This window comes from Chlorocebus sabaeus, chromosome X (assembly GCF_047675955.1).
Source record: "Chlorocebus sabaeus isolate Y175 chromosome X, mChlSab1.0.hap1, whole genome shotgun sequence".
Taxonomy (NCBI): Eukaryota; Metazoa; Chordata; class Mammalia; order Primates; family Cercopithecidae; genus Chlorocebus; species Chlorocebus sabaeus.
In genome coordinates, this window is record NC_132933.1 from 89,365,877 (window position 1) to 89,377,847 (window position 11,971).

General features: G+C 40.2%; 1 long non-coding RNA gene across 1 annotated transcript in view; it reads right to left on the reverse strand.

Moving 5' to 3' along the window:
• LOC140710863 (uncharacterized) overlaps positions 1-11,414 on the reverse strand; it is a 71,509-nt gene extending 60,095 nt beyond the window's left edge. The window contains exon 1 of the long non-coding RNA XR_012091979.1: positions 11,213-11,414. This is a non-coding gene — a long non-coding RNA (uncharacterized lncRNA). The remainder of the gene's footprint in view (positions 1-11,212) is intronic.
• Between the last annotated feature and the right edge of the window lie 557 nt (positions 11,415-11,971).

An 11,971-nucleotide genomic window follows, 5' to 3' on the forward strand; every position in this document is an offset into this window, starting at 1 on the left:
TATTACTTTTTCTCTGCAGCCTCACCAGCATCTGTGGTTTCTTGACTTTTTAATAACTACCATTCTGACTGGCAGGAGGTAGTATCTCATTGTGTTTTGATTGGCATTTTTCTAATGATCAGTGATGTTGAGCTTTTTTTCACATTTGTTGGCCACATGAACATCTTCTTTTTTTTTTTTGGAGACAGAGTCTCGCTTTGTCGCCCAGGCTGGAGTGCAGTGGCGTGATCTCGGCTCACTGCAAGCTCTGCCTCCTGGGTTCATGCCATTCTCCTGCCTCAGCCTTCAGAGTAGCTGGGACTACAGGCACCTGCCACCACGCCTGGCTAATTTTTTGTATTTTTAGTAGAGACGAGGTTTCATGGTGTTAGTCAGGATGATCTCGATCTCCTGACCTCGTGATCCGCTCGCCTCGGCCTCCCAAAGTGCTGGGATCACAGGTGTGAGCCACCATGCCCGGCCGAACATCTTTTGAGAAGCATCTGCTCATATCCTTAGCCCACTATTTAATGGGATTGTCTTTTTCTTGTAAATTTGTTTAAGCTCCTCTTAAACTCTGGATATTAGACCTTTGTCAGATGCATAGATTGTAAGAATTCTCTCTCATTGTGTAGGTTGCCTGTTCATGCTGATAGTTTCTTTTGTTGTGCAGAACCACTTTAGTTTATTTAGATTCCATTTGTCAAATTTTTCTTTTGTTGCAATTGCTTTTGGTGTTTTTGTCATGAATCTTGAATGGTATTGCCTAGATTTTTTTCTAGAGTGTTTATTGTTTTTGGTTTTACATTTAAGTCTTTAATCTATCTTGAGTTAATTTTTGTATATGGTGTAATAAAGGGGTCCAGTTTCAATTTTCTGCCAATGGCTAGCTAGTTCTTCAGCACAATTTATTAAATAGAGAATCCTTTCCTCATTGGTTGTTTTTGTCAAGTTTGTACAAGATCAGATGGCTGCAGGTGTGCAGTCTTATTTCTGAGTTCTCTGTTTTGTTCCATTGGTCTATGTGTCTGTTCTTGTACCAGTACCATGCTGTTTTGGTTACTGTAGCCTTGTAGTATAGTTTGAAGTCAGGTAGTGTGATACCTTCAGCTTTGTTCTTTTTTAAAGCCAATGTTAAGAAGAGTATTTCCTAGGTTGTTTTCTAGCAATTTTGTAGTTTGAGGACTTACATTTAAATTTTTGAACCATTTTGAATTAATTTTTTGTATATGATACAAAGTAGGACCCAACTTCTATCTCCTGCCTGTGGCTTTTATTTCTGAGGTTTCTATTGCCTTCCATTGGTCTATGTGTCTGATTTTGTACTAATACCATGCTGTTTGGGTTATAATAACTTTGCAGTGTAGTTTGAAGTTGGGTAGTGTGATTCCTCCAACTTTGTTCTTTTTGCTTAGGATGGCTTTGGCTGTTCAAACACTTTTTCGGTTCCTTATAACTTTTAGAATCTTTTTTTTTTTTCTATTTCTATAAAGAATGATGTTGATAGTTGGATAGGAATATCACAGAATCTGTAAATTTCTTTGGTCAGTCTTGCCATTTTAGTAATATTGATTCTTCCAATCCATTGGCATGGAATTTTTTAAGTGTATTTGTGTCATCTCTGATTTGTTTCAGCAGTGTTTTGTAGTTCTCTTTGTAGAGATCTTTCACCTTCTTGGTTAGCTATATACCTAAGTATTTAATTATTCTTTGTAGCTAGTGTAAATAAAATGGTATTTCTTATTTAGCTCTCAGCCTAGACATTACTGGTATATAGAAATGCTACTGATTTTTCTACACTGATTTTTTAAATCGCAAAACTTCACTAAAATCACTTATTGGTTCTACTAGCCTTTTGATAGAGCCTTTGGGGCTTTTTAAGATACAGAATTATATTGTCAAGCAAGGGAGATACTTTGACTTCTTTTACTACTTGGATGTCTTTTTTCCCCTCTTGCCTAATTGCTCTGGCTAGGACTTTCAGTACTGTGTTGAATAGAAATTGGGAGAGGGGACATCCATGTCTTGTTTCAGTTTTCAAGGGAAATGAATGGTTCCAGCTTTTGACCATTAAGTATGACTTTGGCTGTGGGATTTCATAGGTGACTTTTATTATTTTGAGGTATTTCCTTTCAATGCTTAGTCTGCTGAGGCTTTTTATTATTAGGTGAAGTTAGTTTTTATCAAAAGCTTCTCCTGCATCTTCTGAGATAATCATTCGGTTTTTGTTTAAATTCTATTTATGTAGTGAACTGAATTTATTGGTTTGCATGTGTTAAACCAGCCTTCCATCCCAAAATAAAGCCTACTTGATTATGGTGAATTAACTTTTTAATGTGCCCCTAAATTCAGTTTGTCACTCATTTTTTTTTTTTTTTGAGAATTTTCATGTGTATATTTATCAATGATGTTAACCTGAAGTTTTCTTTTTCCACTGTTTTTCCATGATCTTGATATTAAGTTGATGCTGGCTTCATAGAATGAGTTAAGGAGGAGTCCCTCCTCCTCAAGATTTTGGAATAGTTTCAGTACAACTGGCATCAGTTGTTTGTACTTCTCTAAGAATTCAGCTGTGATTCCTTCTGGTCCAGGGTTTTATTTGGTTGGTAGGTTTTTTTGTTCCTGATTCTATTTCAGAGCTCTATATTGGTCTGTTAAGGGTTTCTACTAATTCCTGATTCAATATTTGAAAATTGCGTGCTGTCAGAAATTTGTGCGTTTCTTCCACATTGTTTAACTTGTGTGCATAGAGTTATTCATAATATTCTCTGAAGATCTTTTGTACTTCTCTGTGACTAGTTGTAATGCCATCTTTGTCATTTCCAATTGTACCTATGTGGATCTTTTCTTTTTTCTCTGTTAATCTAACCAGTGGTATATCATCTTGTTTTTCTTTTTATAAGAACCAACTCTTGATTTCTTTGATTTTTATGTTTATTTTTGCATCTCAATTGCATTCAGTTCTCTAATTTTGGTTATTTTCTACTTTTACCTTTTGGTTTTTAAAAATTTCTATAGGTTCAAAGTTAGACTTTTAATTCGGGATATTTTTAACTTCTTGATGAATGTGCTTAGCACTATAAATATTCCTCTTAATGCTGCTTTAGCTGCATATCAGAGATTTTTGTAAATTGTTTCCCTATTTTCATTGATTTCAAAGAATTTAATTTCTGCCTTAATTTTGATGTTTACCCAGCAATTATTTAGAAGTTGCTTAATTTCTATGTGTTTGTGTAGTTTTGAGAGACCTTCTGGATACTGATTTCTATTTTTTTTTTAATTGTACTTTAAGATCTAGGGTACATGTGCACAACATGCAGGTTTGTTACATATGTATACATGTGCCATGTTGGTGTGCTGCACCCATTAACTCGTCATTTACATTAGGTATATCTCCTAATGCTATTCCTCCCCCCTCCCCCCTCCCCACAATAGGACCCGGTGTGTGATGTTCCCCTTCCTGTGTCCAAGTGATCTCATTGTTCAATTCCCACCTATGAGTGAGAACATGTGGTATTTAGTTTTCTGTTCTTGCGATAGTTTGCTGAGAATGATGGTTTCCAGCTGCATCCATATCCCTACAAAGGACATGAACTCATCCTTTTTTATGGCTGCATAGTATTCCATGGTGTATATGTGCCACATTTTCTTAATCCAGTCTGTCACTGAAGGACATTTGGGTTGATTCCAAGTCTTTGCTATTGTGAATAGCGCCACAATAAGCATACATGTGCATGTGTCTTTGTAGCAGCATGACTTATAATCCTTTGGGTATATACCCAGTAATGGGATGGCTGGGTCAAATGGTATTTATAGTTCTAGATCCTTGAGGAATCGCCACACTGTTTTCCACAATGGTTGAACTAGTTTACAGTCCCACCAACAGTGTAAAAGTGTTCCTATTTCTCCACATCCTCTCCAGCACCTGTTGTTTCCTGACTTTTTAATGATTACCATTCTAACTGGTGTGAGATTGTATCTCCTTGTGGTTTTGATTTGCATTTCTCTGATGGTCAGTGATGATGAGCATTTTTTCATGTGACTCTTGGCTGCATAAATGTCTTCTTTTGAGAAATGTCTGTTCATATCCTTTGCCCACTTTTTGATGGGGTTGTTTGATTTTTTTCTTGTAAATTTGTGTGAGTTCTTTGTAGGTTCTGGATATTAGCCCTTTGTCAAATGAGTAAATTGCAAAAATTTTCTCCCATTCTGTAGGTTGCCTGTTCACTCTGATGGTAGTTTCTTTTGCTGTGCAGAAGCTCTTTAGTTTAATGAGATCCCATTTGTCAATTTTGGCTTTTGTTGCCATTGCTTTTGGTGTTTTCAACATGAAGACCTTACCCATGCCTATGTCCTGAATGGTATTTCCTAGGTTTTCTTGTAGGGTTTTTATGGTTTTAGGTCTAACATTGAAGTCTCTAATCCATCTTGAATTAATTTTCATGTAAGGAGTAAGGAAAGGATCCAGTTTCAGCTTTCTGCTTATGACTAGCCAATTTTCCCAGCACCATTTAACAAATAGGGAATCCTTTCCCCATTTCTTGTTTTTCTCAGGTTTGTCAAAGATCAGATGGCTGTAGATGTGTGGTATTATTTCTGAGGGCTCTGTTCTGTTCCATTGATCTATATCTCTGTTTTGGTACCAGTACCATGCTGTTTAGGTTACTATAGCCTTGTAGTATAGTTTGAAGTCAGGTAGCGTGATGCCTCCAGCTTTGTTCTTTTGGCTTAGGATTGTCTTGGCAATGTGGGATCTTTTTTGTTCCATATGAACTTTAAAGCAGTTTTTTCCAATTCTGTGAAGAAAGTCATTGATAGCTTAATGGGGATGGCATTGAATCTGTAAATTACCTTGGGCAGTATGGCCATTTTCACGTTATTGATTCTTCCTATCAATGAGCATGGAATGTTCTTCCATTTCTTTGTGTCCTCTTTTATTTCAGTGAACAGTGGTTTGTAGTTCTCCTTGAAGAGGTCCTTTACATCCCTTGTAAGTTGGATTCCTAGGTATTTTATTCTCTTTGAAGCTATTGTGAATGGGAGTTTATTCATGATTTTACTCTCTGTTTGTCTGTTAGTGATGTATAAGAATGCTTGTGATTTTTGCACATTGATTTTGTATCCTGAGACTTTGCTGAAGTTGCTTATCGCAACAAGGACAATTTGACTTCTTCTTTTCCTAACTGAATACCCTTGATTTCTTTCTCTTGCCTGATTGCCCTAGCCAGAACTTCCAACACTATGTTGAATAGGAGTGGTGAGAGAGGACATCCCTGTCTTGTGCCTGTTTTCAAAGGGAATGCTTCCCGTTTTTGCCCATTCAGTATGATATTGACTGTGGATTTGTCATAAACATCGCTTATTGTTTTGAGATACGTTCCATCAATACTGAATTTATTGAGAGTTTTTAGCATGAAGGGCTGTTGAATTTTGTCAAAGGCCTTTTCTGCATCTATTGAGATAATCATGAGACTTTTGTCTTTGGTTCTGTTTATATGCTGGATTATGTTTACTGATTTGCATATGTTGAACCAACCTTGCATCCCAGGGATGAAGCCCACTTGATCATGATGGATAAGCTTTTTGATGTGCTGCTGGATTCGGTTTGCTAGTAGTTTATTGAGGATTTTTGCATCAATTTTCATCAGGGATATTGGTATAAAATTCTTTTTTTTGTTGTGTCTCTGCCAGGCTTTTGGTATCATAAAATGAGTTAGGGAGGATTCCCTCTTTTTCTATTGATTGCAATAGTTTCAGAAGGAATGGTACCAGCTCCTCCTTGTACCTCTGGTAGAATTCGGCTTTGAATCTGTCAGGTCCTGGACTTTTTTTAGTTGGTAGGCTATTAATTATTGCCTCAATTTCAGAGCCTATTGTTGGTCTCTTCGGGGATTCAATTTCTTCCTTATTTAGTCTTGGGAGAGTGTATGTGTCCAGGAATTCACCCATTTCTTCTAGATTTTCTAGTTTATTTGCGTAGAGGTGTTTATAGTATTCTCTGATGGTAGTTTGTATTTCTTTGGGGTCGGTAGTGATATCACCTTTATTATTTTTTATTGCATCTATTTGATTATTCTCTTTTTTCTTCTTTATTAGTCTTGCTAGTGGTCTATCAATTTTGTTGATCTTTTCAAAAAACCAGCTGCTGGATTCCTTGATTTTTTGGAGGGCTTTTTGTGTCTCTATCTCCTTCAGTTCTGCTCTGATCTTAGTTATTTCTTGCCTTCTGCTAGCTTTTGAATGTGTTTGCTCTTGCTTCTCTAGTTCTGTTAATTGTGATGTTAGGGTGTCAATTTTACATCTTTCCTGCTTTCTCTTGTGGGCATTTGGTGCTATAAATTTCCCTCTACACACTGCTTTAAATGTGTCCCAGAGAATCTGGTATGTTGTATCTTTGTTCTCATTGGTTTCAGAGAACATCTTTATTTCTGCCTTCATTTCTTTATACCGAGTAGTCGTTCAGGAGCAGGTTATTCAGTTTCCATGTAGTTGAGTGGTTTTCATTGAGTTTCTTAGTCCTGAGTTCTAGTTTGATTGCACTGTGGTCTGAGAGACAGTTTGCTATAATTTCTCTTCTTTTATATTTGCTGAGGAGAGCTTTTCTTCCAACTATGTGGTCAATTTTGGAATAAGTGTGATGTGGTGCTGAGAAGAATGTATATTCTGTTGATTTGGGGTGGAGAGTTCGGTAGATGTCTATTAGGTCCACTTGGTGCAGAGTTGACTTCAATTCCTGGATATCCTTGTTAACTTTCTGTCTCGTTGATCTGTCTAATGTTGACAATGGGGTGTTAAAGTCTTCCGTTAATATTGTATGGGAGTCTAAGTCTCTTTGTAAGTCTCTAAGGACTTGCTTTATGAATCTGGGTGCTCCTGTATTGGGTGTATATATATTTAGGATAGTTAGCTCTTCCTGATTAATTGATCCCTTTACCATTATGTAATGGCCTTCTTTGTCTCTTTTGATCTTTGAAGGTTTAAAGTCTGTTTTATCAGAGACTACTATTGCAACCCCTGCTTTTCTTTGTTCTCCATTTGCTTGGTAGATCTTCCTCCCTCCCTTAATTTTGAACCTATGTGTGTCTCTGCATGTGAAATGGGTCTCCTGAATACAGCAAACTGATGGATCTTGACTCTTTATCCTATTTGCCAGTCTGTGTCTTTTAATTGGACCACTAGTCCATTTACATTTATGGTTAATATTGATATGTGTGAACTTGATCCTGTCATTATGATATTAGCTGGTTATTTTGCTCATTAGTTGATGCAGTTTCTTCCTAGCATCAATGGGCTTTATTGCATCTTTTTGCAATGGCTGATACCTGTTGTTCCTTTACATGTTTAGTGCTTCCTTTAGGATCTCTTGTAGGGCAGGCCTGGTGGTGACAAAATCTGTAAACATTTGCTTGTCTGTGAAGGATTTTATTTCTCCTTCACGTATGAAGCTTAGTTTGGCTGGGTATGAAATTCTGTGTTGAAAATTCTTTTCTTTAGGAATGTTGAATATTGGCTCCCACTCTCTTCTGGCTTGGAAAGTTTCTGCCAAGAGATCTACTGTTAGAGTGATGGGCATCCCTTTCTGGGTAACCCAACCTTTCTCTCTGTCTGCCCTTAACAGTGTTTCCTTCATTTCAACTTTGGTGTATCTGACAATTATGTGTCTTGGAGTTGCTCTTCTCGAGGAGTATCTTTGTGGTATTCTCTGTATTTCCTGAATTTGAATGTTGGCCTGCCTTGCTAGGTTGGGGAAGTTCTCCTGGATGATATCCTGCAGAGTGTTTTCTAACTTGGTTCCATTTTCCCCGTCAATTTCAGGAACACCAATCAGACATAGATTTGGTCTTTTTACATAATCCCGTATTTCTTGGAGACTTTGTTCATTTCTTTTTGCTTTTTTCTCTCTACATTTCTCTTCGTGTTTCATTTTATTCATTTGATCTTCAATCACTGATAATCTTTCTTCGATTTGATCAAGTCAGTTACTGAAGCTTCTGCATTTGTCATGTACTTCTCGTGTCATGGTTTTCATCTCTCTCAGTTCTTTTAAGGTCTTCTCTGCATTGATTATTCTAGTTGTCCATTCATCTATTCTTTTTTCAAGGTTTTTAGTTCTTTGCAGTGGTTACATAGTTCCTCCTTTAGCTCTGAGAAGTTTGATCAACTGAAGCAGTCTTCTCTCAACTCATCAAAGTCATTCTCCATCCAGCTTTGTTCCGTTGCTGGCGATGAGCTGCATGTCTTTGGAGGGGGAGATGCACTCTTATTTTTTGAATTTCCAGCTTTACTGCACTGCTTTTTCCCCATCTTTGTGGTTTTATCTGCCTTTGGTCTTTGATGATGGTGACCTACTGATGGGGTTTTGGTGTGGGTGTCTTTTCTATTTGTTAGTTTTCCTTCTAACAGTCAGGACCCTCAGCTGCAGGTTTGTTGGAGTTTTCTTGAGGTCCACTCCAGACACTGTTTTCCTGGATATCAGCAGCGGAGGCTGCAGAAGATAGAATATTGCTGAACAGCGAGTGTTGCTGTCTGATTCTTGCTCTGGAAGCTTCGTCTCAGGGTATACCCAGCCGTGTGAGGTGTGATGTGTCGGTCTGCACGTAGTCGGGGATGTCTGTCAGTTTGGCTACTCAGGGGTCAGAGACCCACTTGAGCAGGCAATCTGTCCGTTCTCAGATCTCAGCCTCCATGCTGGGAGAACCACTGCTCTCTTCAAAGCTGTCAGACAGGGACTTTTACATCTGCAGAGGTTTCTGCTGCTTTTTGTTTAGCTATGCCCTATCCCCAGTGGTGGAGTCTACAGAGGCAGGGAGGCCTCCTTGAGATGTGGTGAGCTCCACCCAATTCGAGCTTCCTGGTGGCTTTGTTTATCTATTTAAGCCTCAGCAATGGCAGGGGCCCCTCCCCAGCCTCACTGCCACCTTGCAGTTAGATCTCCAACTGCTGTGCTGGTAATGAGGGAGGCTCCATGGCCGTGGGACCCTCTGGGTCAGGTGTGGGATATAATCTCCTGGTATACTGTTTGCGAAGACTCTTGGTAAAGCACAGTATTAGGGTGGTAGTTACCCGATTTTCCAGGTGTTGTTTGTCTCAATTTCCCTTGGCTAGGAAAAGGAATTCCCTTCCCCCTTGTGCTTCCCAGGTGAGGAGATGCCTCGCCCTCCTTCACCTCTCGCTGGTCGGGCTGCACCCGCAGACCAGCAACTGTCAGACATGGCCCAGTGAGATGAACCCCGTACCTCAGTTGAAAATACAGAAATCACCCATCTTCTGTGTCGCTCATGCTGCGAGCTGGAGGCTGGAGCTGTTCCTATTCGGCCATCTTGGGCACCACCCCTGAGATGGCTTGATTTCTATTTTTATTGTACCTTGTCTGAGATTGTGCTTGGTATGATTTCAGTTTTTTTTTTTTTAATGTATTGAGACTTGCTCTGTGACCAAGCATGTGATTGGTCTTAGAATATGTTCTGTGAGAAGATGAAAAGGATGTATATTCTGTGTTTGTTGGGTGGAGTGTTCTGCAGATGTCTATTAGGTCCAATGAGTCATGTGTGAAGCTTAAATCTAGAGTTCTTTGTTAGTTTTATACCTTGATGACCTCTGTCTTATACTGTCAGTGCGGTGTTGATTTCTTCCACTACTGCTGTGTGGTTTTCTAAGTATTTTTGTAGACCAAAAAGAACTTGCTTTGTAAATCTCAGTTCTCAAATGTTGGGTGAATATATATTTAGGACAGATAAGTCTTCTTGTTGGATTGTACCCCTTAACATTATGCATTTCCTTCTTTGCTTTATTTTTTATTGTTTTAAAATATGTTTATCTGACACAATAATAGTAACTCCTTTTTTTTTTTTTCATGGTCCGTCTTCTTCACCCCTTTTTTTTTTTTTTTTTTTTTTTTTTTCAGTCTCGTTGTGTCATTACATGTGAGATTGGGCTCTTGAAACTAAGAGATGGTTGCATCCTGTCTTTTATCCAGCTCACCACTCTACATCTTTTAAGTGGGGTGTTTAGCCATTTATTATTCTGGGTTAGTACTGGTTTGTGAGATTTTGATCCTATCATTGTGTTAGCTGGTTGTTATGTAGACTTGATTGTATGGTTGCTTCATAATGTTTGCTTTATGTGCTTAAGTGTGTTTTTGTGGTAGCAGATGTCATTCCTTTGATTCCATGTTTAACACTCCTTAAGTGACTCTGATCATCCTCACTGCTCATTATATGTTGATTATAATGCGGTAGCATGCTAAAAGACACTCCCACCAGTGCCATGACAGTTTACAAATGTCATGGCAATGTTAGGAAGTTAGCCTATATTCTCTAAAAAGAGGAGAAACCCTCAGTTCCAGGAATTGGCCACCTCTTTCCCTGAAAACTCATGAGTAATCCACCCCCTGTTTAGCATATAATCAAGAAATAACTGTAAGTATACTTAGTTGAGCAACCCATGCTGCTGCTGTGCCTATGGAGTAGCCATTCTTTATTCCTTTACTTTCTTAATAAATTTGCTTTCACTTTATGGATTCACCTTGAAGTCTTTCTTGCCTGAGATCCAAGAACCCTCTCTTGGGGTCTGGATCGAGACCCCTTTTGGTAACAGATAGGCTCTTACTCAGCTGCATGGCTCCTTTGTATTTCATAGTGTTTTCAGCTCTGGTATTTGGTGCAGTGGTGGGAGAGGTAACCTCCTCTCCAGGCACACTACTGGGCTTTGAGAGTGCACCCTCCAATCACTGGCACTGAGACCATGTTTCTTTTGTTAGGTATTCCAGGCTGTGGGGATCCCTCAAGCAGAGTCCACAGCATGGTTATAGGCCCCACCTTTTCTGGGCTGCCCTTATGGAAGAAGGCAAGCCCCACTCCTATGGCAGCCCATGTGTCCATACAACTCACTCCTATCCATGATCTGACATTGTGGGCTCCTCTATTCACTTGAGTACCAAAGACATATTTCAGCTCCACACTCCCAAGCTGGGAACTGCAGCCCTGGGGTGAGCTCAGGAGTTTTTGTTGCCTCCCCAGCTTGGGGCAACTGTGGTGGGGTCTATGGTGGTGGCACTGGCAGAGTGCCTGTCAGGTGACTTGAGTGGGGGTGGCTCCATCCCAGAGAAATCCAGAGCCACAGCTGATTGGAGTAATTACCCAGGGAGGGGAAAGCTGTGTTCTGGTCCCAAGCTGGGGGGCCCTGCCTGGTGAAGAGCAGAGGGGAAAGGGGCTCCTGGGAAAGACAGTCTCACCTCCTCTCCTTAGAGCCATGTACTGAAGGTGCAAGCAAAACAATCAGACTCTTTGTTATGCCCCCAGCCCAAGGGCAGCAAGGGCAAGGTGTCATGGCAGAGGAGCTGTCAGTTGACTCTGGGAACTCCACCCCAAAGAACTACAGAACCTGCTGCAGGATCTGTGATGATCAGCTGAAGGTGGGGTGGCTGTGCTGCAAACTCAAGCCAGAGAGCCCTGCCTGGAGAAGAACAGGGGAGTCAGGAGTTTCCACAGAAGAGAGTCTGGCCTCCTCTGCATAGGGTAACTGTAGCATGCAGTAAGCACATGAAAGCAATTAAGATGTTCATTCCTTCTGTAGCCTAGGGGAAGCAAGGGTGGTTACCACAGCAACTGCAATGGCCAAGGACTTGTCTGTTACCTCTGGGAGTTCCCTCTCAGAGAAATGCAGCACTACAACTGGCTAAAGTAGTGAAGTGGTGATGGGATGGCTTCACTGGTACCATAGGCCAGTGGGCTTTGCCTCCTGGTGTAGCAGAGGTAAGACCCTAAGCCTATCTGCTTCTCAGCACTATGGTTGCAGCCCTTATTCTGGGGTGCATGAGAGATTCTGGCCTACCTTTTTGGCCAGCTATGACAGCTGGCGCCATGCTTCTCAGGGATCCAAGGACTGTGAAACTCAATGTGTTCTTGAGTGGTGGCTCTTCCCAAACTTCAGACAGTTGACTGTGCCATTCTGGAGGTAGGCGTGCGGGCATGGGGTGTAGGGGAATGGGCAG